Raw genomic sequence first — 14,608 nt, forward strand, 5'->3', positions numbered from 1 at the left:
CCTTTGACCAACATCTCCCCAACTCCCTCCCTACCACAACACTAGCCCTTGGTATCCCACATTCTACTTTCTAGTTCTACGAGTTTAACGTTTTTAGATTCCACACATGAGCGAGATCATGTGGGATTTGTCTTTCTGTGCCTGTCTTATTTCACTTAACATCATATCTTCCAGGTTCATCTATGTTGTCTCAATGGACAGGATTTCCTTCTTTTTAATGGCTCAGTAGTATTCAATTGCATATATATGCCACATTTTGTTTATCCATTAATTCATGGATAGCACTTGGTTTGTTTCCATGTGAGTGGTACTACGATGAACACAGGTGCACACAAATATCTCTTTGATATCCTGATTTCAATTCTTTTGGATTTATACTCAGAAGTGGAATTGTTGGATCATACAGTAATTATATTTTTATTTTTTTGAGGGACCTTGATATGGTTTGGGTCTGTGTCCCCACCTAAATCTCATATGGAATTGTAAACCCCCGTGTTGGAGGAGGGGCCTGGTGGGAAGTGATTGATCATGGGGGTGGATTTCCCCCTCGCAGTTCTTGTGATAGTTAGTGAGTTTTCACGAGATCTGGTTGTTTAAAAGTGTGTAGCACCTCCTCCTTCACTCTTCCTTCTTCTCCAGCGTGCCTGCTTCCCCTTCGCCTTCCACCATGATTGTAAGTTTCCTGAGGCCTCCCCAGCCATGCTTCCTGTACAGCCTGCAGAACTATGAGTCAACTAAACCTGTTTTCTTTATAAATTACCCAGTCTCAGGTGATTCTTTATAGCAGCTCGAGAAAGAACTAATACAGACCTCCATACTGTTCTCCATAATGGCTGTACGAATTTACATTTCTACCAACAGTGTGCAATGTTTCTCTTCTCTCCACATTCTCACCAACATTTATCTTTTCTCTTTTTGATAACAGCCACTTTAACAGTTGTGAGGTGATAGCTCTCTGTGGTTTTAATTTGCATTTCCCCACTGATTAATGATGTTGGGCATTTTTTCATATACCTGTTGACCATTTGTATGTCTTCTTTTGAGAAATGTCTATTCAGGTTCTCTGCCTATATTTTTCCTGTTGACCAGGCTGGAGTGCAATGGTGCAATCTCAGCTCACTGCAACTTCTGCCTCCTGGGTTCAAGCGATTCTCTTGCCTCAGCCTCCTGAGTAGCTGGGACCATGGGCGTGTGCCATCACACCTGGCTAATTTTTGCATTTTTAGTAGATACAGAATTTCATCGTGTTGGCCAGGCTGGTCTTGAACTCCTGACCTCAAGTGATCCACCCACCTCGGCCTCTCAAAGTGTTGGGATTACTGGCGTGAGCCATTGCACCTGGCCCTATTTTTAAATTGGGTCATTTGTTTTCTTGCTATTGATTTGAGTTCCCTAAATATTTTAAATATTAATCCCTCATCAGATACGTGGTTTGCAAATACTTTCTCCCATTCTGTAGGTTGTCTCTTCACTCTGTTTACTCTTTTCTTTGCTATGCAGAAGCTTTTTAGTTTGATGTAATCCCATTTATCTATTTTTGCTTTTGTTGCCCGTGCTTTTTGGGTCATATTAAAAAAATCATTGCCCAGAGCAATGTCATAGAGCTTTTCCTGTATGTTTTCTTCTAGTAGTTTCACAGTTTTAGGTCTTATGTTTTTTTTTTTTTTTTGACGGAGTCTCACTCTGTCACCCAGGCTGGAGTGCAGTGGTGCGATCTCGGCTCACTGCAAGCTCCGCCTCCTGGGTTCACACCATTCTCCTGCCTCAGCCTCCTGAGTAGCTGGGACTACAGGCGCCCGCCACCACGCCTGGCTAATTTTATTTTGTATTTTTAGTAGAGACAGGGTTTCACCGTGTTAGCCAGGATGGTCTTGATCTCTGACCTCGTGATCCGCCCACCTCGGCCTTCCAAAGTGCTGGGATTACAGGCATGAGCCACAGCGCCCAGCCTAAGTCTTTATTTTGAGTTGATTTTTGTATATAGTGTGAGGTAAGAGTCTACTTTTATTCTTCTCCATGTGGACATCCAGTTATCCCACTATTGTTTATTGAAGAGACTGTCCTCCTCCCATGTGTGTTCTTGGCACCTTTTGTGAAAATCGGTTGGCTGTAAATATGTGGATTTATTTCTGGGCTGTCTATTCTATTCCATTGGTCAATGTATCTGTTTTTATGCCAGTACCATGCTGTTTTGATTACTATAACTTTGTAGTATATTTTGAAGTCACACAGTGTGATGCCACCAGCTTTGTTCTTTTGGCTCAAGATTGCTTTGGCTATTAGGGTTTCTTTTGTGGCTCCCTATAAATTTCAAGATTTTTTCTTCTGTTTCTGTGAAGAATGTTATTGGTATTTGGTAGAGATTTCATTGAGTCTGTAGATCTCTTTGGGTAGTATGGACATTTTGACAATATTAATTCTTCTACTCCATGAACATGAATATCTTCCCATTTATTTGTCTTCTTCAATTTCTTTCTTTCTTTCTTTTTTTTTTTTTTTTTTTTTTGAGATGGAGTTTCACTCTTGTTGCCCAGGCTGGAGTGCAATGGTGTGATCTCAGCTCACTGCAACCTCTGCCTTCTGGGTTCAAGCGGTTCACCTGCCTCAGCCTCCTAAGTAGCTGGGATTACAGGCATCCACCACCACGCCTGGCTAATTTTTTGTATTTTTAGTAGAAACAGGGTTTCTCCATGTTGGCCAGGCTGGTCTTGAACTCCTGACCTCAGGTGATCCACCTGCCTCGACCTCCCAAAGTGCTGGGATTACAGGCGTGAACCACCTCAATGTTTTATAGTTTTCAACATCTATATCTTTCACCTCCTTGGTTAAACTTATTCCTAAGTATTGTATTGTATTGTATTTATTTTTGGCACAGAGCTTTGCTCTTGTCACCCAGGCTGGAGTGCAATGGCATGATCTCAGCTCACTGCAACCTCCGCCTCCCAGGTTTAAGCGATTCTCCTGCCTCAGCCTCCTGAGTAGCTGGGACTACAGGTGTGCACTACCACACCCAGCTAATTTTTGTATTTTTAATAGAGATGGGGTTTCACCATGTTGGCCAGGCTGGTCTCGAACTTCTAACCTTGCCCGCCTCAGCCTCCCAAAGTGCTGGGATTGCAGGCGAGAGCCACTGTGCCCAGCATGTTTTATTTTATTTTCTGAGACGGTCTCACTCTGTCACCCAGGCTGGAATGCAGTAGAATGAACATGGCTCACTGTAGCTGCAGCCCCCTGGATTGAAGCAATCCTCTTGCTTCAGCCTCCTGAGTAGCTGGAACCACAGCTATGTGCCACTATGCCCAGCTAACGTTTTGATTTTTTTTGTAGAGGCGGGGTTTTGCCATATTACCCAGGCTGATTTTGAATTCCTGGGCTCAAGTGATCCTCCTTCTTTAGCCTCCCAAAGTGCTCTAATTACAGACACGAGCCACCGCACCTGGCCTATTTTTTTTCGTAGCTATTGCAGATGGGATTTTCTTGATTTCTTTTTCAGATAGTTCACTGTTAGTGTATAGAAACACTGTTGATTTTTGTAATTGATTTTGTATACTTCAACTTTACTGAATTCATTTATTAGTTCCAGCAGTTTTTCTGTGGAATCTTTAGAGTTTTCTATATATAAGATCATGCTATCTGCAAACAGAGACAATTTGACTTCTTTCTTTCCAGTCTGGATGCATTTTATTGTTTTTTCCTCTTGGCTATTACTGCTCCGGCTAGGACTTCTAGTACTATGTCGAATAGAACTGGCCAGAGGAGGCCTCCTTGTCTTGTTCCTGATCTTAGAGGAAAAACTTTCAACTTCTCCTTACCGAGTATGATGTTATTGAGTATGATGTTAGTTATGGTTTAGTTGTATATGGTCTTTACCGTGTTGAGGTACATTCCTTGTATACCTAATTTGTTGAGTTTTTATTATGAAACAATGTTGATTTTGTAAAATACTTTTTCTGGATTTATTGCAATAATATGTGGTTTTTCTCCTTCAGTCTGCTAATATGCTGTATCACATTTATTAATTTGCATATTTTGAACCTTTCTTGCATCTCAGGGATAAGTCCCACTAGATCATGGTGAATCATCTTTTCTTCTGGGCTGTTGAATTTTGTTTGCTAGCATTTTGTTGAGGGTTTTTTTAATTTAAATTTTTTGTGGGTACATAGTAGTATATATATTTATGGGTTACAGGAGATATTTTGATATGGGCATGTAACGCATAATAATCACATCAAGGTAAATAGCGTATCCGTCACCTCAAGCATTTATCCTTTGTGTTTCAAACAATCCAGTTACATTCTTTTAGTTATTTTAAAATATACAATTAGATTATCTTTCACTCTGTTGTGCTAGTAAATACTAGGTCTTATTTATTCTTTCTAACTATTTTTTGTACCCATTAACCATCCCCCTCCCCTCAGCCTGACTACCCTTCTCAGCCTCTGGCAACCATTCTTCTACTCTCTATCTCCACGTCCATGAGTTCAGTTGTTTTCATTCTTAGCTTCCACAGATAAGTGAGAACCTTTACTGAGGATTTTTGCATCTATGTTTATCAGGAATGTCAGCCTGTAGTTTTCTTTTTTGTAATGTCCTTATCTGGCTTTGGTATCAGGGTAATGCTGGCCTCATAAAATGAGTTTGAAAGCATTCCCTCCTCTTCCGTTTTTTTGAAAGAGTTTGAGAAAGATTGGTATTAGTTCTTTAAATTGTTGGTAGAATTCAGCAGTGAACCATCAGGTCCTGGGCTTTTCGATGGAAGATTTATTATTATTATTATTAATCTTCTTACTTGTTATTGGTCTCTTCACATTTTCTGTTTCTTCAAGCTTCAATCTTGGTAGATTATATGTGTCTATGAATTATCCATTTCTTCTAGGTTATCCAATTGGTTTACATATAATTGCTTATAATAGTCTCCTATGATCCTTTTTATTTCTACTGTATCAGTTGTAATATCTCCTTTTTCATTTCTGATTTTATTTATTTATTTGAGATAGAGTCTCACTCCGTCACCGTGGCTGGAGTGCAATGTGTGATCATAGTTCACTGCAGCCTTGAACTCCTGGGCCCAAGGAATTCTCCTGCCTCAGCTTTCCAAGTAGCTGGGACTACAGGCACAAGCCACCATGCCCAGCTAAGTTTTCTTTATTTTCTGTAGAGACAGGGTCTTGCTTTGTTCCCCAGGCTGGTCTTGAACTCCTGGCCTCAAGTGATCCTCCCACCTCAGCTTCCCAAAGTGCTGGGATTACAGATGTGAACCACTGTGACAGGCCTGATTTTATTTATTTGAGTCTTCTCTTTTTTTCTTAATCTAGTTGAAGGTTTATTGATTTTGAAATCTTTTTAAAAACCAAACTCTTCATTTTGTGATATGGTTTGGCTGTGTCCCCACCCAAATCTCATCTTGAATTCCTACATGTTGTAGGACGGACCTGGTGGGAAGTAATTGAATCACGGGGGCAGGTCTTTCCTGTGCTGTGCTTGTAATAGTGAATAAGCCTCACAAGATCTGATGGCTCTATAAGGCAGAGTTTCCCTGCACAAGCTCTCTCTTTGCCTGCTGTCATCTATGTAAGACGTGACTTGCTCCTCCTTGCCTTCCACCATGACTGTGAGACTTCCCCAGCCATGTGGAACTGTAAGTCCCTTAAACCTCTTTCTTTTGTAAATTGCCCATTTCTAGGTATCTTACCAGCAGTGTGAAAATGGACTAATATGTTTTGTTAATATTTTTTGTTTGTATAGTCTCTATTCCATTTATTTCCACTCTTATTTTTATTTTTTTCTTTCTTCTACTAAATTTGAGCTTGGTTTGTTCTTGTTCTTCTAGTCTCTTGAAATGCAATGAGATATTAGATTGTTTATTTGAGATCTTTCTTCTTTTTAGGCATTTATTGCTATTGACCTCTGCTGCTCATCTTGTAAATTTTTGTTTTTGTTTTTTAGAGAGACAGGATCTCACTCTTTCACCTAGGATGGAGTCCAGTGGTGTGATCATAGCTCACTGCAGGGTCCAACTCCTGGGCTCAAGTTATCCCCCTGCCTCAGCCTCCTGTGTAGCTGAGACTACAGGTGTGCACCACCACAAACAGCTAATGCATCTCGTAAATTTTGATATGTTATGTTTCCATTTTCATTTGTCTCAAGATATTTTTAATCTACCCCGCCCCCACCTTTTTAGAGATTGGGGTCTTGCTATGTTGCCCAAGCTGGTCTCAAACTCCTACGCTCAAGCAATCCTCCTGCCTTGGCTTTCCAAGGTGCTGGGATTGCCAGTGTGAGCCACTGTGCCTGGCCTCTTAAATTCCCTTTTAATTTCCTCACTGACCCATTAGTTGTCTAGGAACATAATATTTAATTTCCATGTATTTGTGAATTTTCTGAAGTTTCTCTTGTCACTGATTTCTAGTTTTATACCATTGTAGGCAGAAAAGACACTTGAGATAATTTCAATCTTCATAAATTTGTTAAGACTTAGTGTTTGTGGTTTGACATTTGATCTATCCTGAAGAATGTTCTATGTGCACTTGAGAAGCATGTGTATTCTGCTATTGTTGAATGTATGTCAAATCTGTATATATCTGTTAAGTTTATTTGGTCCAGAGTGTAGTTTGAGTTCAATGTTTCCTTACTGATTTTCTGTCTGAATGATCTCTCCATTAATTCAAGTGGGATATTGAAGTCTTCTATTACTATTGTATCATAGTCTATTTTTCCCTTCAGATCTATCCCTATTTGCTTTACATAGTTAGGAGCAGCAGTCCCAACCTTCTTGGCACCAGGGACTGATTTCGTGGAGGACAATTTTTCCACAGGTGGGGAGAGGGAGGACAGATGGTTTTGGGATAAAACTGTTCCATCTCAGATCATCATCAGGCATTAGACTCTCATAAGGAGTGCACAACCTAGATGCCTCACATGCACAGTTCACAATAGGGTTCGCACTCCTGTGAGAACCTAATGCCACTGCTGATCTGACAGGAGGTGGAGCTCAGGCAGTAATGCTTGCTCACCTGCTGCTTATCTCCTGCTGTGTGGCCCAGTTCCTAACAGGCCACCGACTGGTACTGGTCTGTGGCCCAGGGGCTTTGATGTTGGGTGAATATACATTTACAATTGTTGTACCCTCTTACTGAATATTGAATTGACTTGTTTCATTGCATAATGAGCTTCTTTGTCTCTTTTTATAGTTTTTTTTTTTTTAGATGGAGTTTCCCTCTTGCCACCCAGGCTGGAGTGCAGTGGCATGATCTCAGCTCACTGCACCCTCCACCTCCCAAGTTCAAGTGATTCTTATGCCTCAGCCTCCTGAGTAGCTGGGATTACAGGTGCCCATCACTATGCCCAGCTAATTTTTGTATTTTTAGTAGAGATGGGGTTTCACCATGTTGGCCAGGCTGGTCTTGAACCCCTGACCTCAGGTGATCCACCTGCCTCGGTCTCCCAAAATGCTGGCATTACAGTGGTTGCCACTGTGCCTGGCCTTTTTTTTATAGTTTTGATTTAAAGTCTGTTTTAACGGATATAAGCACAGCTACTCCTTCTCTCTTTTGTTTCCACTTGCGTAAAATGCCTTTTTCCATCCCTTCACTTTCAGTTTATATGTCTTCTTACAGGTGAAGTGAGTCTCTTGTAGGCAGCATACAATTGGGTCATTTAAAAAAAAAAAATCCATTCAGCCACTGTATGTCTTTTGATTGGATAATTTACTACATTTACATTCAGGGTAATAATTTATAGATTAGGACTTAACTGCCATTTTGCTAATTGTTTTCTGGTTGTTTGTAGATCGTTTGTTCCTTTCTTCCACTTTTGCTATTTTCCTTTGTATTTAAGAGATTTCTGTAGTGGTATGTTTTGATTTTTTACTCTTTATTTTTTGTGTATCTACTATAGGTTTTTGCTTTGTGGTTACCATGAGGCTTATAAAAATATCTAATAGTTATAACAGGCTATTTTAAGCTGATAATAACTTAACTTTGATTACAAAAAAAACTCTACACTTTTACTCCACTTTCTCATTTTGAATTTTTGATGACACAATTTACATCTTTTTTTCTTTCTTCTTTTTTGAGACAGAGTCTCGCTCTGTCACCCAGGCTGGAGTGCAGTGGCATGATCTCTGCTCACTGCAAGCTCTGCCTCCCAGGTTCATGCCATTCTCCTGCCTCAGCTTCCCAAGTAGCTGGGACCACAGGCACCCGCCACCACACCTGGCTAATTTTTTGTATTTTTAGTAGAGACGGGGTTTCACCATGTTAGCCAGGATGGTCTCGATCTCCTGAACTCGTGATCCACCTGCCTCGGCCTCTCAAAGTGCTGGGATTACAGGTGTGAGCCACCACGCCCGGCCACAATTTACATCTTTTTATATTGAATATCCCTTAATGAATTAATCAGCTATTATTGTTTTTAATAATTTTGTCTTTTAGCCTTCATACTAAAGATATAAGTGACTTATATACCAAAATTACAGTATTAGAGTATTATGAATTTGACTCTGTACTTACTTTTATCAGTGAGTTTTATACTTTAATATGTTTTTGTGTTACTAATTTGCATCCTTTTCTTTCAGCTTGAATAACTTTTTTTAGCATTTGTTGTAAGACACATCTGGTGGTGATGAAATCCTTCAGCTAAAACAATCTTTTTATAAAGAAGGGAGATACTATAACATATTTTTAGAATAATAGGAATAATCCTACAGAGGAAGAATTTGATGATGCAGAACAGAGAGGGTATAATCAGAGGAGCAAAATCTGTGAGTAAAGAAGAGAGATTGGAGTCTAGTATACAAATGGGGGGATTGGTCTTTGATAGTAGTGAGAAAAATTTATCTACTGTAATAGATGAGAAGGTAGGCAGGCTACAGATCCAAGTAGTTTGATAGCTGTGGTAAGGGAAGATGAATCAGTTGTCAGTTGGATTCTTCTATTTTCCCAGTGAAATATAAAGTGACTTATAAAATTAATTATGGTCATTTCTAAAATGGAGATAATAGTGTTTGCTTCCAAGGGTTAATGTTCATGCGTGTAGCCCCCCTAAAGTATGTAGGCCATGGCTAAATTTGCTGTACTGAAATCTTGACTAGGCTGAATAGCTCAGCAAGAAACAAAACTCAGAACTAGCCAAGTTATGTAAGATGCTTCGTATGTGTTTCATAACTACGTTGTATTTCTATGGCACAGAAACAATATATGAACCTAGAATGCAGGTGTTGTTAGTTGTAGTGACTAAGTCTGATAAACACTCTCTCCCAAGGTCCCCAAAAGAAGAAAGATCTACTGTTCTCTGCCCTTACTAATGAAATCACTGAACTTTAGGTGCCATTCCATGAGTAACATGGGAAAGTCTGGGAAGCTATTCCGCTTTTTTCTCATTTTCAAAGTCCTCATTCTCTCACCTTCAAAGTCCTTGAACTTTGGCCAGCTCTTATAGCCTGTTCTAGCCTATGTGTTCACTTTGGAATTTGTGTTATCATTTGATTTGACACAGGTTGTTGGGGAAAATGAATGGTTAAAACAGTGCATTAAATTAGTTACATCTTTTGTGTAATAGGAAAAAAACAAACTGTTTTTTCCCACTATGCTCTCAACATAACACTTCTGGAACAAGATATGTGAGCTTCTCTCTCGTACCAACCAATTATTCGACATCAACTGGGTGTCTTACAATTTAATTCAGTCCTGACACTATCTACCTGGGGTTAGGGTCAGATCTCACAAATTATGGGCTCAGTCCCACAGACTTCAGATGCCAGTGGCAAGTCTGGATCTTTGGAATTTCTGACCAACTAGCTATAAAGTGGAGGTTCCCTTGACCCCATCTTAGGTTTGATAATTTGTTAGAGCAGCTCCCAGGATCAGGGAAACACTTACTTAATGTTTACTGATTTATTGGCAAGAGTATTACAAAGTATACAGATGAACAGCCAGATGAAGAAGTACATAGGGCAAGGTATGGGGAAAGAGGCATGGAAGCTCCTTGTCCCCTGGGGGTACCCCACCCTTCAGTGTTCAGCAACCGTGAAGCACTCCAAATACCGTTCTTTTGGGATTTTATGAAGGCTTTATTATATAGGCATGATTGATTCATTGGCCATTGGTGATCACCACAAACTTCAGCTCTTCTCTCCTCATGGTGGTGGCAGAAGCACTGGCTGAAAGTTCCAACCCTCTAATTACACGGTTGGTTCCCCAGCATCCAGCCCCTATTCTAAGGCTGTCCAGCCCCCAGCCACCAGTTTTCTCCTTAGAACACAAAAGACACTTATCACTTTGGAGATTCTGAGGGTTTAGTTCTTAAGTCACAGTATTCATCAATCCCTCTTGGTTCTTGTTATAATTCCCTTATGCTTAGAGGTCATACGGAAAAATGTCACATCCAATGTGGGAATCCTTATGACAATGTCTTTGGGATGGCTTTCTTGCGGACTCACAATTTGCAGTTGGTTGGGAGCCCACTGCCTCAGCTGAGTGATCATTCCTAATATTGGGTAGAAACCTGTCTTCAGGTTAGGTTTTACCTATTGATAGCTATTCTGCTCTCTGGAGTCACATAGGTCTTTATATATGGTGATCATTTTCATTTCACCAGGTTTTCTCTTCAGGCTAAACAACCACTAGAACAATGTTTTTCAGTGTAGGTTCTTTTGCTTCAGGATCAACTAAAGATCTCAACATCTCTGGGATGGAGCTCCAGAATTTGCATTTCCAATTAGCTTACCAAGTGATTCCTCTGCACTCTAATGTTTTAGGACCATTGCACTAAACTATATAAGTCTAGGGACCATACCCCTCTTTCTCACCACTGTAATCCCCACACTTAGCACAGTGCCTAGAATGTAGTGCTTGATAGTTATATATTGACTGACTGAATGAATGAATGGATGAATTCTGGCAATTGGTATAGATTATCTCTTGAGAAACCATGTTGCCTTTACCTTAGGGCAATGGTTCTCAAACTTTTTGGTTTCAGGACCCCAAAGGGTCTACCATAGAAACTTCTAGAAAATGCAAGACTATACAAGCACATTTCCTGTTAGCCATTAGAGTGATGATGTTATCACATGTCTTGTAGCCTCTGGAAAACTCCTCTGCATACTCAGAATGAAAGTAAAATAGGCAAAACAAAACAAAACAAACAAACAAAAAAATTTGGTATTAGGCAGGGCACCATGGCTCACACTTGTAATCCCAGCACTTCGGGACACCAGGGCAGGCAGATCACTTGAGGCCAGGAGCTCGAGACCAACCTGGCCAACATGGCAAAATCCCATCTTTACCAAAAAAATACAAAAATTAGCTGGGCGTGGTGGTGCATGCCTGTAGTCCCAGCTGCTCAGGAGGCTGAGCCATGAGAATCGCTTGAATCCAGGAGGGGGAGACGGCACTGAACCAAGATCGCACCACTGCACTCCAGCCTGAGCAACAGAGAGAGATTGTGTCAAAAAAAAAAAAAAAAAAAAAAAAGAAAGAAAGAAAGAAAAAAGAAAAAGAAAAAAAAAGAAAAAAAATCTTGGCATTATTATGAAAATAGTTTTGACCTCCTAGACTTCTTGAAGGGACTATACTACACTTTGTGAACTACTGCCTGAGGGGATATTTTGGCTGCAGAGGCAGTATAAAATATAGTGGTTAAGAGCATGAATTCCAGAGTAAAGTCACCTGCATACAAATTGGCTCTGTCGCTTACTAGTTATGTGACATTAGTAATCTGAGACATTACTCAGCCTTCCTGTGCTTCATTTTTCTTATGTGTAAAACAGAGATGATAACAGTGCTTGCTTCTTAGGGGTACTGTGAGGACTAAATGAGTTAAAACACTAAAATGCTTAAGACAGCGCCAAATATATGTTAATACTAAGCATGACAAAGGTCTATGTAAATATTGTTATTAACAATGTCTTTATTATTATCATTATAGATACTACATGGTTGTGCATAACTATTATTACCCCAGGCCCCTTCCGAAGGCCTTTTCGTGAACACAAACCATACTTGCAGCCCATTAGTCCTGCAACCCAGTGGCCAGCCAGAATCAGAGGCCACAAATTTGGACAACAGTTCTCTTACTCCTTTTCTGAGTTATTTTTAAACTCCCTGACTCTGTGTGTTGCAAAAGCAACTTTATTGCAAAAGCAACTTTTAGTCTGTATCTTATAATATAATTTTGTGGTGTCCTCATTCTCTTCCATTTTTGAAAGATACTCCTCAGCGAGGCATGGTGGCTGGTACCTGTAGAATCAGCTACTTGGGAGGCTTAAGTGGGAGGATCGAGGCAAGAGGAACTCTGGAGGCCAGGAGTTCAAGGCTGCAGTGAACTACGATTGTACCACTGGACTCCAGCCTGGGTGACAAAGGGTGACCCTGTCTTTAAAGCAAAAGGAATTTCTCTCCTACAATAATACATATTTGACTCTGCTAGACAACTATGCAAGAGATTTTTAAAAAATTTCTTTTTTCCCCTGCCCTTTGAACCACCATGCCTGGCTTGTTTTTATTTTTATTTAATTAATTAGTTAATTTTTTGAGACGGAGTTTTGCTCTTATTGCCCAGGCTGGAGTGCAATGGCACAATCTCGGCTCACCGCAACCTCCACCTCCCAGGTTCAAGCGATTCTCCTGCTTCAGCCTCCCGAGTAGCTGGGATTACAGGCATGTGCCACCATGCCTGGCTAATTTTGTGTTTTTAGTAGAGACGGGGTTTCTCCATGTTGGTCAGGCTGGTCTCGAACTCCCGACCTCAGGTTATCTGCCTGCCTCGGCCTCACAAAGTGCTAGGATTACAGCCGTGAGCCACCGTGCCTGGCTCTATTTTTATTTTTTAGAGGCAGAGTCTCACCATGTTGCCCAGGCTGGCCTCAAACTCCTGGGCTCAAGTGATCCTCTCTCCTCAGACTCCTGAGTAGCTGGGACTATATATGGATGACACCGCACCTGGTCAGCATTTGTTTATTTTTTAGAGATGTTGGCAGGGGGAGGAGTTCTTACTATGTTGCCCAGGCTGGTCTTGAACTACTCGCCTCAAGGGATCCTCCTGCCTCAGCCTCCCAAGTAGCTGAGATTACAAGTGTGAGCCATATTCCCAGCTCAGATTTTTAAAAAATGTCTAAGCACATGTTTACTGGTGTCTCTGAACATCCTCCTCCTCACTCTTCCTCCTTCATTTTAATAGTTTCTAAATTGTTTGATGTTATTTATCTTTAAAACTCTTTCAATTTTCCCCCAACTAAAGGTTTCATTTAACCAGTAAGAATAATTTTGGGGGCTAGGCACCGTGGCTCATGCCTGTAATCCCAACACTTCTGGAGGCAGAGAGAAATGGATCACTTGAGGTCAGGAGTTCAATACCAGCCTGGCCAACATGTTGAAAACCCGTCTCTATTAAAAATACAAAAAGTATCCAGGTGCAGTGGTGCACACCTGTAATCCCAGTTACTTGGGAGGCTGAGGCAGGAGGTTTGCATGAACCTGGGAGGTGGAGGTTGCAGTGAGCTCAGATCATGCCACTGCACTCCAGCGTGGGTGACAGAGTGAGACTCTGTTTCAAAAAAACAAAAGGAAAAAAAAGAGAATATTTGACTCAATATATTGATAATATTGAGCTCAATATATTGATAATATTGAGCTCAATATATGTAAGAGAATCTTTTAAAAATATTTAAAACTCAGATTATGAAAGTAATATATGGCTGGGTGCAGTGGCTCATGCCTATAATCCCAGCACTTAGGGAGGCCAAGGTGGGTGGCTTGCTTGAGTCCAGGAGTTCGAGACCAGACTGAGCAACATGGTGAAATCCCATCTCTACTAAAAATACAAAAAATTACTGGGCATGGTGGCTTGTGCATGTTGTCTCAGCTACCCAAGAGACTGAGGTGGGAGAATCACCTGAGCCCAGAGGTCAAGGCTGCAGTGAGCCGTGATTGCGCCACTGTACTCCAGAGCCTGGGTGACAGGGTGATCCCTTGTCACATACACAGAAATAAAAGAAAATATAAAATTTAAAATGAAACAAAAAAATAAAGTAACGTATATTCACTAGAGAAATTTTGAAAATACATTTTTAAAAAAGTAAATAAAATTCACTTATGATCACTCCATTGAAACATAACCATTAATAATATATTGGCATATATTCTTTCAGTAGTTTTTTTCTATGCAATATGTGAGTTTTTGCAATAAAATTGAGATCACTCAAATATAGTGTTTTGGTTTAATAATATACAAATATATGATGGCCACTTCCCCTGTTTCATTAGATATTATTCTACAGCATGTCTTAAAAGGACTCGAGTAATGTAGGATTGCTGTAGAAAAATTAGAACATTAGTCCTAAATGACCACCCATGGACAACTAGAGTAATTTGATATTTATCTTTCCATACCTTTTTTTTTTGTGCATATACTTGTAGAAAAACAAGACCAACTATTTCTACTGTGGGTTTTTTGTTTTGTTTTGTTTTTGTTTTGAGACAGGGTCTCACTCTGTTGCCCAGGCTGGAGTGCAGTGGCACAATCTCGGCACACTCCAATCTCTGCCTCCCAGGTTCAAGCGAGTCTCCTGCCTTAATCTCTCAAGTATCTAGGATTACAGGTGCGTGCCACC

Source organism: Nomascus leucogenys, chromosome 22a, assembly GCF_006542625.1.
Source record: "Nomascus leucogenys isolate Asia chromosome 22a, Asia_NLE_v1, whole genome shotgun sequence".
NCBI classification, from domain to species: Eukaryota; Metazoa; Chordata; class Mammalia; order Primates; family Hylobatidae; genus Nomascus; species Nomascus leucogenys.